The sequence below is a fragment of the Ursus maritimus genome, unplaced genomic scaffold (assembly GCF_017311325.1).
Source record: "Ursus maritimus isolate PB19 unplaced genomic scaffold, ASM1731132v1 scaffold_27, whole genome shotgun sequence".
In the NCBI taxonomy this organism is placed as follows: domain Eukaryota; kingdom Metazoa; phylum Chordata; class Mammalia; order Carnivora; family Ursidae; genus Ursus; species Ursus maritimus.
In genome coordinates, this window is record NW_024425230.1 from 25,316,124 (window position 1) to 25,331,256 (window position 15,133).

Genomic DNA, 15,133 nt, shown 5'->3' on the forward strand with positions numbered 1-15,133 from the left:
TTTCCCTACAAATCTTTTCATTAATCCCAGTTAACAATTACCGTGCATATAAATACTATCTGTTGCAAGTGAAAGAAATATATGGAGAAAAGTAAATGCAAAAACAGCACTGCTGAGAAACACAGCACATGATAATACATAAGTCACTTTCCTAATCAAAGTTAAACCACTTTAATTCGCCCCATTACAATCCGGTAACACTAAATGTTAGAAGCCATCTGTCTTGCTCACCACTGTACTTCTAATACCTGACACATGTGCATTAAACAGGTATTCCAGGCACTCAAATGTTTATATAATGGGTTAACACGTGACTTGCATTTATCCACACCACAAAAACAAACCCTCAGCCTCTTACAGACCAACCAGAGGAAATTCAATCTCCAGGTAAAAACCAAATTACCAGTCTTTTTCATTTTAATGTTTAGGCTCAATCAGGGAATGCAATGTAGAACACACCAATCTGATTTAAATTAGCAACTTTCCTCCTTCCAGGCCATTAAATAGTCAGTAGATTAATCTATAGCAATCTAAAACTAGTCCGCCAGATGAGGAGTCTGTGTGTTCAAGGCTTTCTAATTTATCTCCATTCTCTTCAGGAATTCAACACCCACGGGTCACCGTATACAAGTATAACCCATGTGGTAGTCTCTTTTTCACTTCATTAAAATACCTACATGTATACTCTTCACCACCTCTACTGCTAAAGGACGTGCCAGTAACTTGACTAATTTTCAAGTCTCCCTTAACTAGAAACAAAAGTTGAACAAAAGCAGAAGCGTATTAGCTTCAGACCTATTTAAGAGGAGTAGACCCCAGAATCTGCACTGATAGTGGTTTCCACATCACACAGAGATCATCTTGATAACTTTCAGTTCCTATATTAGTGATCCCTGACTTAAAATTGTTAAGCAGGCCTGAATCAGTCATTCCAAGATCAGACTTTTCTGTTTCGAGGTGTGGTTATAAAACACAAAATAAACTGCTCAGCACCATAGTCTGAAGCCGTTTAGCATTCAGCTGAAAACTTCCTACTTCAACAATGGGTCCTGTAATAGCTCCTTGGTCTTAAATCTTAAAAAGTCCAACTGGCTCCAGCTCTGGCCTCAGTATATTGCTAGGAAGTTAAAAGTCCCAATGACCTGGCTTTAAGTCAGCCAAAAGCAAAGACCAAGGAGAGTACGATTCAAAATTTCAAGAGAAAAGCAGGTTTAAAAAGAGTTCTCCTGAACTGATCTCTAAACATGGATTTCCCTATATAACCTTTACATTAGTGTTTCTCAAATACATGGATTAACAACATCAGAAAATCACAAATTCGTAGGTCCTAGCCCACACCTACTCAATCAGTTTCTGGAGACTTGAGACCAAGCATTAGCACTCTAACAAGCTTCCAAGAGATTCTTAGATTCAATTTTGAGAACCACTACTTTAGATACACCCTGGGAAGTATTATTTTAGCACAGAACACAGCAAATACATATTTGTAGCTGAAATGAAAATGGGTTTCAAACCACTGTAAAGCTGGTAACTTTAGGATAATTTTGGTCAACTAAAATTAGGTCAAAAGATGCATCTCAAAAGTAATCTGTCAAAAAACAATGGTTTCCCACTATAAACTCTAGAGAACCACTATTTAAAATTTAAGGAAGTGCCTTCCGTTGACTGGACATAAGCAAACATGGTCTGTAAGTAACCACAGTAGCTGGCAGGGAACAAGTGATTTTACCTCTCCATCCTTCAGTAACAGACATGCTAACTATCATAAGAATGGTATTGGCAGACATCTGCTAATCAGAATTTGGGGCAAAATTTTTAGTAAAACTTTGGGGAGATGGGGGTTCAAGTACAGGAGGAATTTTTCAAGATGGTATGTCCTGAACTAAAACAATACTCTGCTTGCAGGGTGATGATGGGCCATTTTAGAGGCTTTCCTCTGAAGTGCTGGAAAGGTGCTGTGACTGAGCAGGAGATGAGCACAGGCACCTCCAATTTCAGGATTACAGAATAAAACAGTTCTCTCCTACTCATGCAGTATCAAGAAGACAAGAGACAGGAATACAAACTCTGTCTTCAATGAAACAGGAGAACACTGTCACCCTGAACCACAATCCATTTACGACCACAGTGAGTGAGTGAAGGCCTGGCAGATGAGTTACTGGAGGGAGGAAAAGCCAACTGGCCAAAAGCAACGGGATCAATACAACATAAGCCATTTGCCCCGGGGGAGAAACCTGGAAGTTGTTAGAAAAACAAAAATTTGTATCAAGAAAATTTAGATCTCCCCTCTGCTCACCAATCCCACTCCTACACAGAAGAGCTCAAATTGCAAGCAAAGGCAAAACAGTGCATGTAACTAAAAGGATCGAAAAACCACTACTTTTTGAAAGCCTCCTTGCAGCAAGCACTCAATTAAGCACCTCACCTTTTCAAAATTTTCTTTAAGGAATTATACTTTTCAGCACTTCACACATTTAAAGCACGTATGTGATACACACTTCTCAAAATTTTGGAGATGCACACTTGGCTCATCTTTATTTATATAATCTAAGTGACAAAACCAGTCCTCGCTGACCTCACTCCTCAGAACTGTCACATACAGTGGAAACACTGTGGCACCTGGGGGAAAAGAAACACAAATTTGGAGAGTCAGAATCCCTGGCTCCACTCTCTCTCTGCCTCGATTATTTTGAGGGTGCGCACCAATCAACAAGAGAACATGGTCAACACCACCCTCACATGCTAAGACAAGCCCTTCTTCACTGAGAGGGCTATTTTTCAGAGACAACTGAGAATTTAAGCTTTTTCCGCATTTCATCCTTTTTTCACAGAATAGGTAACACATGCAACCGGCACGCAAGTGCTTGACTTCACAGAACAAAGCTACAGTACCTCTACTGTGCCTGTATTATTCCAAGATGCTCACATTTTGCAGAGAATGAGAATGTCTATAGTTAATGTGGCTTCTTTCCCTGCTTTTTCTAGAGTTCTAGAGCCAACTACAATGCAATGAAGATATTCAGCAAAAGGATGAAATGTCATTCAGAGCAGATATTCTGATTAGGCAAATGTAAATTATGAAATAGATCTGCTGGGATTAGGATTATTTAGAACGCTCAGCTGTGGCTCCCACTGTACAGAAGCTCTGGGGCACGGTTATCTCACTGGCTGCCGGCTCTGTACTTTGGACATTACTAAAGACTTCGTTGTCTCTTAACTGTTGAAGAAACTACGCCTAACAAAGGACAGCAATACACAAAATATTTTACTGGGAGTACAATAAAAATTCCACCTCTTCCTATCTAACAGTCAGCTTCCTTTCCCTCTGCTAAAAACCTGACGGTTACTAAGATTCATGTAACACACAAGATTTCTGGTTAGGAAGAAATATGTTTGTCTTCCTTAAGTTACTCATATGTACTTTTTGTTGTCTTAAGATGTATCATACATTTGCAATCTAATGACCACAACCAGCAAGCTGAACACAATTCTGAGTTATGCAGCTTTCCCATTTTAAGAATTAGGGTGTCCTGAAAATACAAAACAGCTTCTATTCCAATTTGTCCACTGAATTATCACTGTAAATAATTTGGTCTTAACTTGAGAAATAAGCTTTCTGTATCAGCACAGAGCACAATTTCACATCCAAGAATGTTATCATCTGTTAACAGTAATGGTCACAGTGAGGCATTAAACACTACGGAAAGTTGGGATGTGTTTCTTAGTAGAGACGCTGAAGAACAAACTAAGGGTACTGATGAGAAATCAGCAACCCTCGGTGCTGTTTTTCTTTAAAATATTTCACTCTTGATTTTCCTAAGAAATTAAGACAGCAAAGTAACATTAAAAATTTTACCTAAATGAAACCCATTTGGTGAAAACAATTAGACAAGAGGTGCTGATAACCATTTCCTTCAAAGAGATATTTAATTATTCTGAGAAAACTATCTAAATTATTAGAAGACTAAAGTACGGCTTGGAGTTCAGTCACACACAGACCAGCAACTAACATGCAAATTCCTCAGAGATGCCTGTGTTGCTCCCCCTTACCCTCCACACAGCTTCTAGTTTCACATGCACCCTCTTCACTGTTAAAAAAAAAACCCCAGTCACCTCAGAGGTTACTATACACATTCTACTGACTAAAAAGACAAGACCAACGAACTCCTATACTTGGATGTATTTGCTTTGATGACTTTCTCTTCCTCCTACTTGCCCAATGGGGTCACGCCCACAGAGACCTTACCTTCTGAAGAAAAACCTAGGATGTGAGATCTAACAACAAGATAGAAGTTTGTTGGAAAACATGTACCTTTGAGAGGAGTGCAGGACAGGGGCAGACATGTCAGGCTACCTCAAATTTCTGTACTCCTTCCAAACGTGTGACCCTGTATTTTATGGGCCCTAAAAAGTTGGTATTTCTGAAACATTCCAGAGGTTTAGAAGGGCAATTAAAAATATTCAAAAACTGGGACGCCAGTTTCATGTGCTTCAACAGTGCCATGGCTCCTGGAACCAGATCTCAAAATCCCCACACCTGGTATCTGTCTCTTTATGAACGAAGCTTCAGTCTCCCAGCTCTGACTAGGAGCTTAGAGCAAGTGTTTCCCAAATAGGACTCTAGCTCAGACCTTTCTCCAGAGCTGTCTGCTAACTGGATATTGGCTATCTCATCAACTCTGCCAGTAAAAAGATCACGGAGTGACGGTGGGGCAGGGTGAACGAAGAGAAGCTAGCAGCTATGTCAGAAGAACGCGAGGAGCCACAAACGGAAGTGAGAGGGTCCATGATAAATGCTTTCCCTGTCCTGTCTCCTCTGATCTTCACAATATCCCTTACAAGTAGGAACTCTTACCTCCTCCATTCCAGAGACGAGGAAACTGAAGCTGCTCAAGTCAAACCGCTAGTAGGCGGGAAAGCAAGGATCTGAACCCAGGGAGTCTGACTCCAAATCCCAAGTACCTAGACATGTCGAAACCCCAAGAAGAGATGAGATACAGACTCTGACGGGTGAATTGCGCTCTCTGGTCAATTCAAGAGGCATTTCCTGAGCACCAAAGTATGTGCCAGATACTACACACACACACACACACACACACACACACACACACACACACACACACACACACACGATGATCTGGATTCAAATTCCTGCTTTACCACTTACAGCTATGCAACCTGAGTAAGCTTCCAGCTTACCCAATGAGTCAAAAAAAAATACGCACAGATTTACATATACACATATACATATAGAAAGAAAAACAGACAGGAAAAGGAATATGATAAACAAATGGGACAAAGCATAACAACTGAGAATCTGGGAAAAAGAAGTAGGAGTTCCTTGAACTATTCATCCAACTTCTATGTTAAGTTTGAAATTAAATCAAAATAAAAAGTTATAGAAAAACTCACAGCAGTATCAAAATATAAAAGTATGTGATCTGCTCTGGTAGCATTAACTGCTTAGGTTTAGAAGCAGAGTATATAAATGGTTGACCCAGTCCAAGATTAGAAACTAAGAAAGTGACTGAAGAGGGACTTGCAGCTGGAAAGGAGGAGGAAACAAGAGACTGGGGGTTGATAAAGCTTCAGACTAAGTGGTGGGAAAAGGAGGAAAGCTGGAACGACAGGAGGCTCCAGGCAGAAGACCCATACTAGCATTCCATGTTAGAGGTGTCTGCAGCTGTCTGAGAAGTATAAATTCGCCCCCCCAGCCCCATGAGATACCACTTCGTATCTACCAGAGTAGCTACGCTTACGAAAACCGACCACACCAAGTGTTGGTGAGAGTGAAATTCAAGTTCTCACGCTCTGCTGCTGGGAACATAAATGATTGCAGGAACTTAGGAAAACAGTTTGCCATTTCTTACAAAATTAAACTTGCAGTTATCATATGATCTAGTAATTCCACTTCTGGGTGTCTATGCAAGAGAAACAAAAATGTATGCCACCCAAAAAATCACACATACACGTTCACAGCGGCATTCAGACTAGCCGAAAGCTGGAAACAACCCAATGTCCACTCGCTGGTAAACGGAGCAGTAACACGTGGTCTACATCGACACAAGGAATACTAACCAGCAATAAAAAGGGACAAGCCAAGACCACCCAATGAGGGGAAGGGGAGTCTTTTCAAGAACCAGTGGTGGGAAAACTGGATCTCCACATGCAAAGGAATGAAGTTTGACCCTTACTCTATACCATGTACAAAAATCAACTGAAAATGGATCAAGGACCTAGACATACAAACTATAAAACTCCCAGAAGAAAACATAGGGCGAAAGACTGGACGCTGGATTTGGCAATAATTTCTTAGATATGACACTGAAAACACAGGTAACAATAATAGATGATTTGGACATTATCAAAACTAAAAATATTGTCCATCAAAAGACACAATCAACAGAGTAAAACAGCAACTCACAGAATGGGAGAAAACATGTGCAAGTGCTACTGTCGGATAAGGAATTAATATGCAGAAAATATAAAGAACTCCTACAACTCAACAACAAAAAATCCAACCCAACCCAAACACGGGCAAAGAAATTGGACAGACATATCCCCAAAGACGACATACCAACATATGACCAATAAGCACAGGAAAAGATGCTCAACATCACTAATCATTAGAAAATGCAAATCACAACCATAATGAGATACGTCATACCATCGGGATAGCTATTTTCAAAAAGACAGAGGAGTGTTGGTGAGGACATGGAGAAGCTGGAACTCTTGTGCACTGGTGTGGCAATGTAAAACAGTATAGCTTCTATGACAAGTTTGGCAGTTCCTCAGAAAGTTAAATGTAGAATTACCACATGATCCAGCAACTCCACTCCTGGGTATATAACCAAAAGATGTGAAAGCAGGAACTGGAACGATTATTTGCCTCCCAGAGTTTACAGCAGCATTACTCACAACACCCCGCATGTCTGCAGACAGATGAATGGTTCAACAGAATGGGATATATATACTCACAAGGGAATATTATACAGTCTTTAGTAGGAGTGAAATTCTCGTATGTGCCACAAGATGAATGAACCTTGAAAATCTCATGCTAAGTGAAATAAGCCAGATACAAAAGGACAAATTCTGTATGATTCCACTTACACAAAGAACTTCAGGAGCACCTTGGCTGGCTCAGTCAGCAGAGCATGTGACTCTTAATCTTGGGGTCATGCCCAACATTGGGCATAGAGCTTAGTTAAAAAACAAACAGACAAAAAACAAACAAAAAAAAGAACTTCAAATAGTCAAATTCACAGAGACACAAAGTAAAATAGTAATTACTGGGCAGCAGGGATGGGGAGTTATTGTTTAATAACGATGAGAAAAGTTCTGGAGATGGACAGCAGTGATGGCTGCACATCAGTGGACATGCATTTAATGCCAATCCACTATACACTTAAAAATGATTTAAATGGTATATTTTTATATGTGTTTTACTGCAATAAAAACCAAAAAGATCAAAGATAAAAGAAAAAAGGACCAAGCTAATGACAGATGTTGAAACCTGGATGCACATAAAGACATGCTGGTGACAGAAGTCAAGCTCGAAAGACCACATTAAAATATGTAATTCCATTTACATGTTGAGAAAGAACAAATCTACAGGGACAGAGAGCAGATATACTGGTTGCCCAGGAGGGGTTGGGAATGGGACTTGTTTACAAACAGGCTTGAGGAATCTTTTCGGGGTGATGGAAATGTTTAAGTGGAGTGTGGTAGTAATTACATGACTTTGTGAATTTATTTAAAATTACTGAATTGAACACTTACTAAATGGGTGAATTCTGCGGCATGTAAATTAGAATCATTAAAGAAACTAACATACTTTTCTTGTGTGGGTACAGATAAACTAGCTTTTACACAAACTAGCCCATCCTTTTGGTGAGAATATAAAGTAGTACCACTGTTCTCTAGAACAAGTTTAAAAGACTAAAATGTAGTCTTCGACCCAGAATTCCTCTTCTTTAAATTTACCCTAAGAACATCATCATGACAGCACTGTTTCTAACAATAAAAAAATCGGTCCCAAAGTAAAAAGAATACAGGGTGGTTGACCAAACTCTGGTACTTCCCGTGACAGAGCCCCGCGTGGCCATCAGCCACGACGTCCTCACCCACCGGCTTCTCGCCAGCAGCTCTGCCGCAGCGGGGCCCGTGTCCGCTAACGTTATCCCGTCAGCAATGCCACACAGCAGGCATTCGTGTTTTAAGCGAATAAAGAATAATTACATGGAAAGATTTCAAAATACGAAACTGTGATTCCTCAAAAAATTAAAAATACATTTGCATGTGCATAGGAAATAAAAGCTTAGAAAGATATAAAGGTAAAACATCCCCTAGATTCTGAGTGAATTTTTTTTGGTCAATCCATTTTCTAAATTTTTAATAATTAACATGTATTCCACTTCCACAACTGGAAAACAATTTCAGAGGTGGAGATGCCTCAAGCAATAAGGTGTAAGGCTTGGTCTTTGGCATGGGTTGCTAAAGCTCTGTGGATACACAAGCCAAGGGAGTTTTAAAAATTTATTTATTCAATAAGAATTAAGCATTTCCTATGTGCCAGCCCCTGTTCTAGGCTCTGAGGAATAGCTAAACCCAAATCCCCACACTCACAGAAGTGGGAAGTCACTTGGACGGCTGAATGGGTTAGAGCAGAACTTAAACCAGGTGCCAAATCCTGTAAACATGAGAATGATGTAGAGAAGGTAAAGAACAGGAAAGGAGGTATGACGGAAAGATCACCGGGTTTTTGCCAGGAAGAGTGATGGTCTGCAAACAACAAAGGGAGCTAGAAAACACAGACCTCACGCTTCTTTTAACCTCTTGGTGTAGAGTATGGCATCAGCAGCCACCAGCTGCGAGAACTACAGAAGAGTAGTGGCCTCTGGCAAGAGCAAAGCTGGAGTTTGGGGCAGGCGACAAAGAAATATTCTGTGAAGTTCAAGACCTTGTTCCCTCTAGAAAAGAGCTGTAGAGCACAAAGGAGAGCACAGTGCACAGGGCATGGGAATAAAACAGGCATGGCAGGAATGAACTGACCTCAAAATTCTTCGCCACGTTTAGGCTGTAGCTTAGGAGGCATTCTGAGGCTCAAGGATGCAAGGGGATCGTGATGTAGCCCTCAGGTGCTGGGCCAGCATGTCTCATTTATCTCTGTTCCCAGAGTCTAATAGAGAGCCATGTCTGCGGGCTAATAGTGTCAAAACCCCTCAACAATTTACTTCAAAATTCAACAGGGCTCAGTAACTAGTTTCAAAAAATACCTTTGCTTAACATAATAATTTCTTTCAAGGGAACTATCATGTGCTTTGCCAACTTGGCTTAATAACTCTAATCAATTCTGACCTCTCTTTCAAATGCAAGTTAGTAGTCAGGTCTTTGATATTTCACATCCCACCCTTTTATGCAATTATACCTGGTTTAAGCCCACATCTTCCCACTTCTTGGCCAGTCATGCCTCAATCATTAGACAGATCTCATGATAAGTCCCACCTAATCTCGTGTCTTCTGAACTAATGATTTCCAGTAACTACCTGTGTACTCTTACTAAACTCCCCTGCCTACGTTACTAACCAATGAACCTGAACACTAAGTATCTTAGATGGTCTAGGCTTAAACAGATTTAAAGAGAGGCAGAGTGACCTCAATTCAAATTGCAGTTGACTCCTACTAGCTGTGTAACCTTGAACCCCTACTTTATTAAAAGAGTATTGAATAAAATATTAAAATACTTTATTGTCAAAGTAAATACTCAAGAAAATATACACGATCAGACCACTCCCCAGATCAATAATCCAATGGCTCTCCATCACTAAGAGAACAGGCTCCTCTGGCCAGCCTATCCAGCCTCAGTCTCCTGTCATTCTGCCTCATGGGGGTCTTGAAGCTCTCAGCTTCTATGCTGTTAATCTTTATCTTGCACATGTTTTGTTCTCCAGCTACAAGGCCTACCCTATCCCATCCCTTTTATTTACTCTGGTTAGCTTTTAGTATCTTCTTAATCTTAGTATGAGTCCTTCTGCCTCTATAAAGTCTTCTCTCATTCTCTGCTCCTGTTAAAACCTGATGTCTTTTTTCCTTATATCACAAAACACTTTAATCCTCTGATTATGTTTCCCCAAGATATCATAAGTTCCTGGCATAGCACCTAGTAGGTGCTAAAGAAATCTGTGGAATATTTATCCATGTGGGTACCACCACCACCAACTCACAGGGCTAGAAGGTTAAAAATAATGAATATAAAGAAGAAAGCACAGTGCTCAGTACACCATTTTTACCTGTACCATATCCACATCAGAAATTTTTGTAAAAGAAAATTAAGGAAGGTAAAGACAGAGACTGATTAATAAATCACTACAAAAAAATTCTGAGTTTGAGCTCAGGGGAAATCAAAGACCCAGAAGACATGAACTCAGCAGAAGGTCGGGAGAAGGCACGGTCCCATCCTCACAAAGACCCTAGAGAGCTGGAACTCCACCAATTCCACCGTCTGACAGTTACTGGGATAAGGAGTACTCCTTTTTACCTCTTGCAGGAAGTCATCTGAAAGTGGCCTTGAGATCACAATCCCAAAGTTCGGGAAGATTATTAAAATTACTCAGATTACCATGGAGCTTCCCAAACAATCCTGGCAGTCTCCCCACCTTGAATATCTTTTCTTCTCCAAGCAAATCTGAATGGCAAGATCATGTACTGGTGTCAGACTTGACAACTGAACAGAGGCTCTATCACTTAACCAGCTGTTTGACTTTGGTTAAGTGGCCTAAACTCTCTATGCCTCAGTATCATCTTCTGTGAAACACAGACAACAACACTCAACTCATAATAACTGTTGTGAGGACTTGAAAAGTTAGTATGGGAACAAAGGGAAACTTCCTCAAGTTGATAAAGAATATCTACAAAATTCCTACGGGTGGCATCATACATGATGGTGAGAAACTTGAAGCTTCCCCACAAAGATCAGAAACAAGGCAAATATGTACCATCTTTTCAACACAGTACTGAAAGTACTAGCTAATGCAGTAAGACAAGAAAAGAAAACAGAAAGTATACAGATTACAAAGGAGGAAATTAAATTGTCTTTGTTCACGGATAACATGATCACATACGCAGAAAATCTGAATCAACAACAACAAAAAACCCTCATGGAACTAATAAGTGGATATAGCAAAGTTGTAGGATATAAGGTTAATATATAAAAGTCAACTGCTATCTTATCCATCAGCAATGAATTTGAAATTAAAAACATAATACCATTTACATTACCATCCAAAAATGAAATACCTAGGTAGTATAAATCTAACAAAATATGCATATAATCCATATGAAGAAAACTACAAAACTCTGATGAACAAAATCGAAGAACTAAATAAATGGAGAGATATTCTATGTTTACCCGTAGGCAGACTCAATATTGTCCAGATGTCAGTTCTTCCAAAATTAATCTACGGATGCAATGAAATCCCAATCAAAATTCCATAAAGTTATTTTGTGGATATCAACAAACTGATTCTCAAGTTTATATGGAGAGGCAAAAGACTCGGAATTGCCAATTCAGGGGCGCCTGAGTGGCGCAGTCTAAGCGTCTGCCTTCGGCTCAGGGCGTGATCCCGGCGTTCTGGGATCGAGTCCCACATCAGGCTCCTCCGCTAGGAGCCTGCTTCTTCCTCTCCCACTCCCCCTGCTTGTGTTCCCTCTCTCGCTGGCTGTCTCTCTCTGTCAAATAAATAAATAAAATCTTTAAAAAGAAAAAAAAAGGAGGGACAGATGTCTGGCTCAGTCCATGGGGTGTGTGACTCTTGATCTCAGGGTTGTGAGTTCAAGCCCCACACTGGGTGTAGAGACTACTTAAAAGTAAAATCTTTAAAAATAAATAAATAAATAAATAAATAAAATTGTTAGGAAGTTGAGGCTCACGGGTATGAAGAAGAAGGAAGAATCAGAACAAAACCCAGGTTTTGCATACCACCCATTTTGTGGGACAGGAGGGAAGAAAGGGTTGTAGGGTACTGCTGGGAGGGATACAAAAGGCAGTTAAAATTGAGCTTTGCTGAGTCTCACATAGGTATGGAAGACAGACCTTTGTGAGCTGCATGAACATGGGTTTCAAGTGAAACCAAAAAATCTGGATTTAAGATACAGATCTTAGAACCATTACTATGTAGAGGCAGTTAACTGTTGATGTGGTCCTGGAGATCACCCAAGAAGGATAGTCTGAGAAGAATGTTAGGGTCAAAATCCTATGAAATTTCAATACTTTATGGTTATAAAGAGGAAACACTTGCAAAGGACAGAGATCACAAGAAGAAGCCAAAGCAATATCATCAAACTCATGGGAAGAGTTGCAAGAAAGAAAACGTAGTTAATAGTGCTAAATTTTACTGAGAAATCAAGTACACACTCAACAAAAATCTGTTGGTGGGGGAGGAAGGTGGTTATACTGGGGAGAAAATGTAAAAGGTATAAAGAGAGATAGATGGATCTGCTCCCTTTTACCAAAAAAAAAAATGTTTCAAGTTTATTTTTTCTAATGACATCCAAACACGATAAATTAGATTTAAGCCAAACAGGTTCCCAAACATCAGTTAATAAATAAGCACTTCCTAAAAGTTATCAAGAAAAATTACTTCCTAAAACATTTACCTACCTTTTATAAAGAAGCCACACAGGAAAAACACTGCTAAACTGTAAAGTTCCTCCTCTATTACACAGAGCAAAGAGACCTTGTAAATACTAAGCCATTGGTTCTAGGTTCTCTCCAGTTTTGCCAACTTACTGACCATTAAAGTTTTACCTTATGTCATTAGAGGAAAAAAAAATCACCGTATTCCCCTTGAATGGAGACTAATAGAAGCTCTGAATGGATTTAATATTCCCTCTTAGATCACTTTTTTCTAATCCTTAATGAATAAAACAGAGCTATCACTATTCTTACCTTGCCTCAATATTAGCTCATTTAAAGCATTTTCTTCTCCCTCTAGAGAACTGGCTTCTACTCTGAATAAAACCTATATACCGAAAGGCTGCTGCTCCCGGGTGCTGTCAACCAGAGAGTAGTACAGTAGACACAGCAGACACCCTCACATTACAGAAGCTCTAAGTGCTGGCATTCCCAGAGCCCCAGGAGAGCAGGTCCCCCTTTCAAATGTGATCCATAGCTAAACCCGAAAAAAAGACTGTAGTTAAAATCATTATATTTACAATTATCTTCATCTCTATTTTAGCAACAAGACCAGTCTGTTAAGATTGAAAAAAAAAATTAAATACATTTTCTCAAATTCAGAACAAAGGAAAGATTGGGATATAAATATTTAAGCACCAACACAAATTGTAAATATTCAAGTGAAACCCAAACAATTGTCCTACTCATGAATGAAGAATTTATCTGTGTAAGTTCTGATACAGCCACAAAATTTAAATGTGTGGAAAATGTGTTTCATAGTAACTATTTCACTAATTACAACTGATGAGTTTTAAGTCCTCCTCCTCCATTCCAAATGTTAAGAAAGACCCAAGTGTCTAGAAAACTCAACTCTTCACCTGTTGGCAAACAAAACAGACATTTAAAAAAGCTTTCCCCTGAAACAAACACAATGACCAGCAAAACAACATTAGCTCTTGAAGTTGGAGACCTGATGTTATCAGAAATTGAAGAAAAAACTCACAGAAAATAAGTTAAATTAAACTGCAGCTGTGCTCAACTACTGTTGCATCAGTGAGTCAGAGCTTCCCCTGCCATCTACCACTGCCTCCCGTTCATCAATTACATTAGTATCTTCAATTGTCTTGAATTTTGCTTTAAAGCAACTTTTTAAGTTTATTCTGGCTCATGAGTTAACAAGTTCATAACCTGTGCAGTTACGGACTAGCCCATTGAACACACTAGCTGTCAGGACCCCATGATCAGCAGTCATTGCCAAACAAAGAGCTCTCTTAAAGACAGACAAAAACAACAAGTCTCTAGTACTGCTCTGCGAGTGCACAGTCATCTTCTCACATTTAATTGAAAACCTATGAAATACTGGAAAGGTGCTGATATACCATTTTAAACTGTAGACCTACACATACTAATTCTGTTTCTCTACCATATAAAAAATCCAGAGATGCACAGTGACAAAGGCTGTCCACACTGTTCAGACGCAGGTGATGTTTACTGACACTACTGCAGCCCCTCTCTAAAAACGTTTCTGACAGATGATTTCTAAGAAAATATTTCTTTCAATACGTGCTTACTAGAAGAAGCACGTACTAGAAAATCTGATCTGAAGAGCAAGGCTGATGTAAAACATTAAGCCCGGTACTTACAGACACCAATACGTATAATAAGTAAAATACCCAATGAAGATATAATCGCTCACTTAAGCAGGTAAAAATTTTTCCAATTTCCTTCAGCTCGTTTTAATGTCCAGAAAATGACTTCATATTCATCTACATCTTGGAAAATGGGATTTAAAACAGTTTATTAGTTTAGGCAAAAACTAATCACCCAATCAGAGAGCGTCAGAGGCACACTTTAATAGAAGATTTAAGGGGCTACCCATTAGAGAAATTTTGAAGTGCATCCTGCTGGTGGCAATATAAACCGGTATAACCTTTCTAAAAAGCAATTTGGCTACTGAAGCGCTCATATCCTTTGATCTAGGTAAGCCCACTCAGGGAATTTTTCCAGAAGAAAAATCTTGGGAAAAAAAGAAAAAATATTTTTAAATGTACACACAGAAGTCTGTTGAATGCAATGCTATTTAAAATGGTGAAAAATTAGAACAATCTAAATGTGACACAGGCAAGACTAGGTCAATTAAGGTCCTACTAACTTAAGAGAATTATACAACTAAAATTAGAACAATTTTAACAGATGACACAGTTTAGTGAAAGAAAAATATAAAACTTCACTTATTTACAATTATGGGAAAAACACAAGAATTTGGTAAGGTACAGAAGAGGGAAAAAAAATAAGAGCACCACACAGTGATGTTCTTACGGGTATACAGTGACTTTTCCCAATATTATTATTATTATTGCTATTATTATAGTATTGTTTAAGCAACAGAACGGAAAAACATACATTTAAAAACCTCTGCACGAACTGGAAGGGGTAGCACAGCAAATACAGCTACACCGC

The 15,133-nt window shown here is 39.2% G+C and overlaps 1 protein-coding gene across 2 annotated transcripts in view; it reads right to left on the reverse strand.

The window, feature by feature from the left end:
- Positions 1 to 15,133, reverse strand: part of ZFAND6 (zinc finger AN1-type containing 6) — a 68,178-nt gene that overhangs the window by 42,124 nt on the left and 10,921 nt on the right. The window lies entirely within an intron of this gene.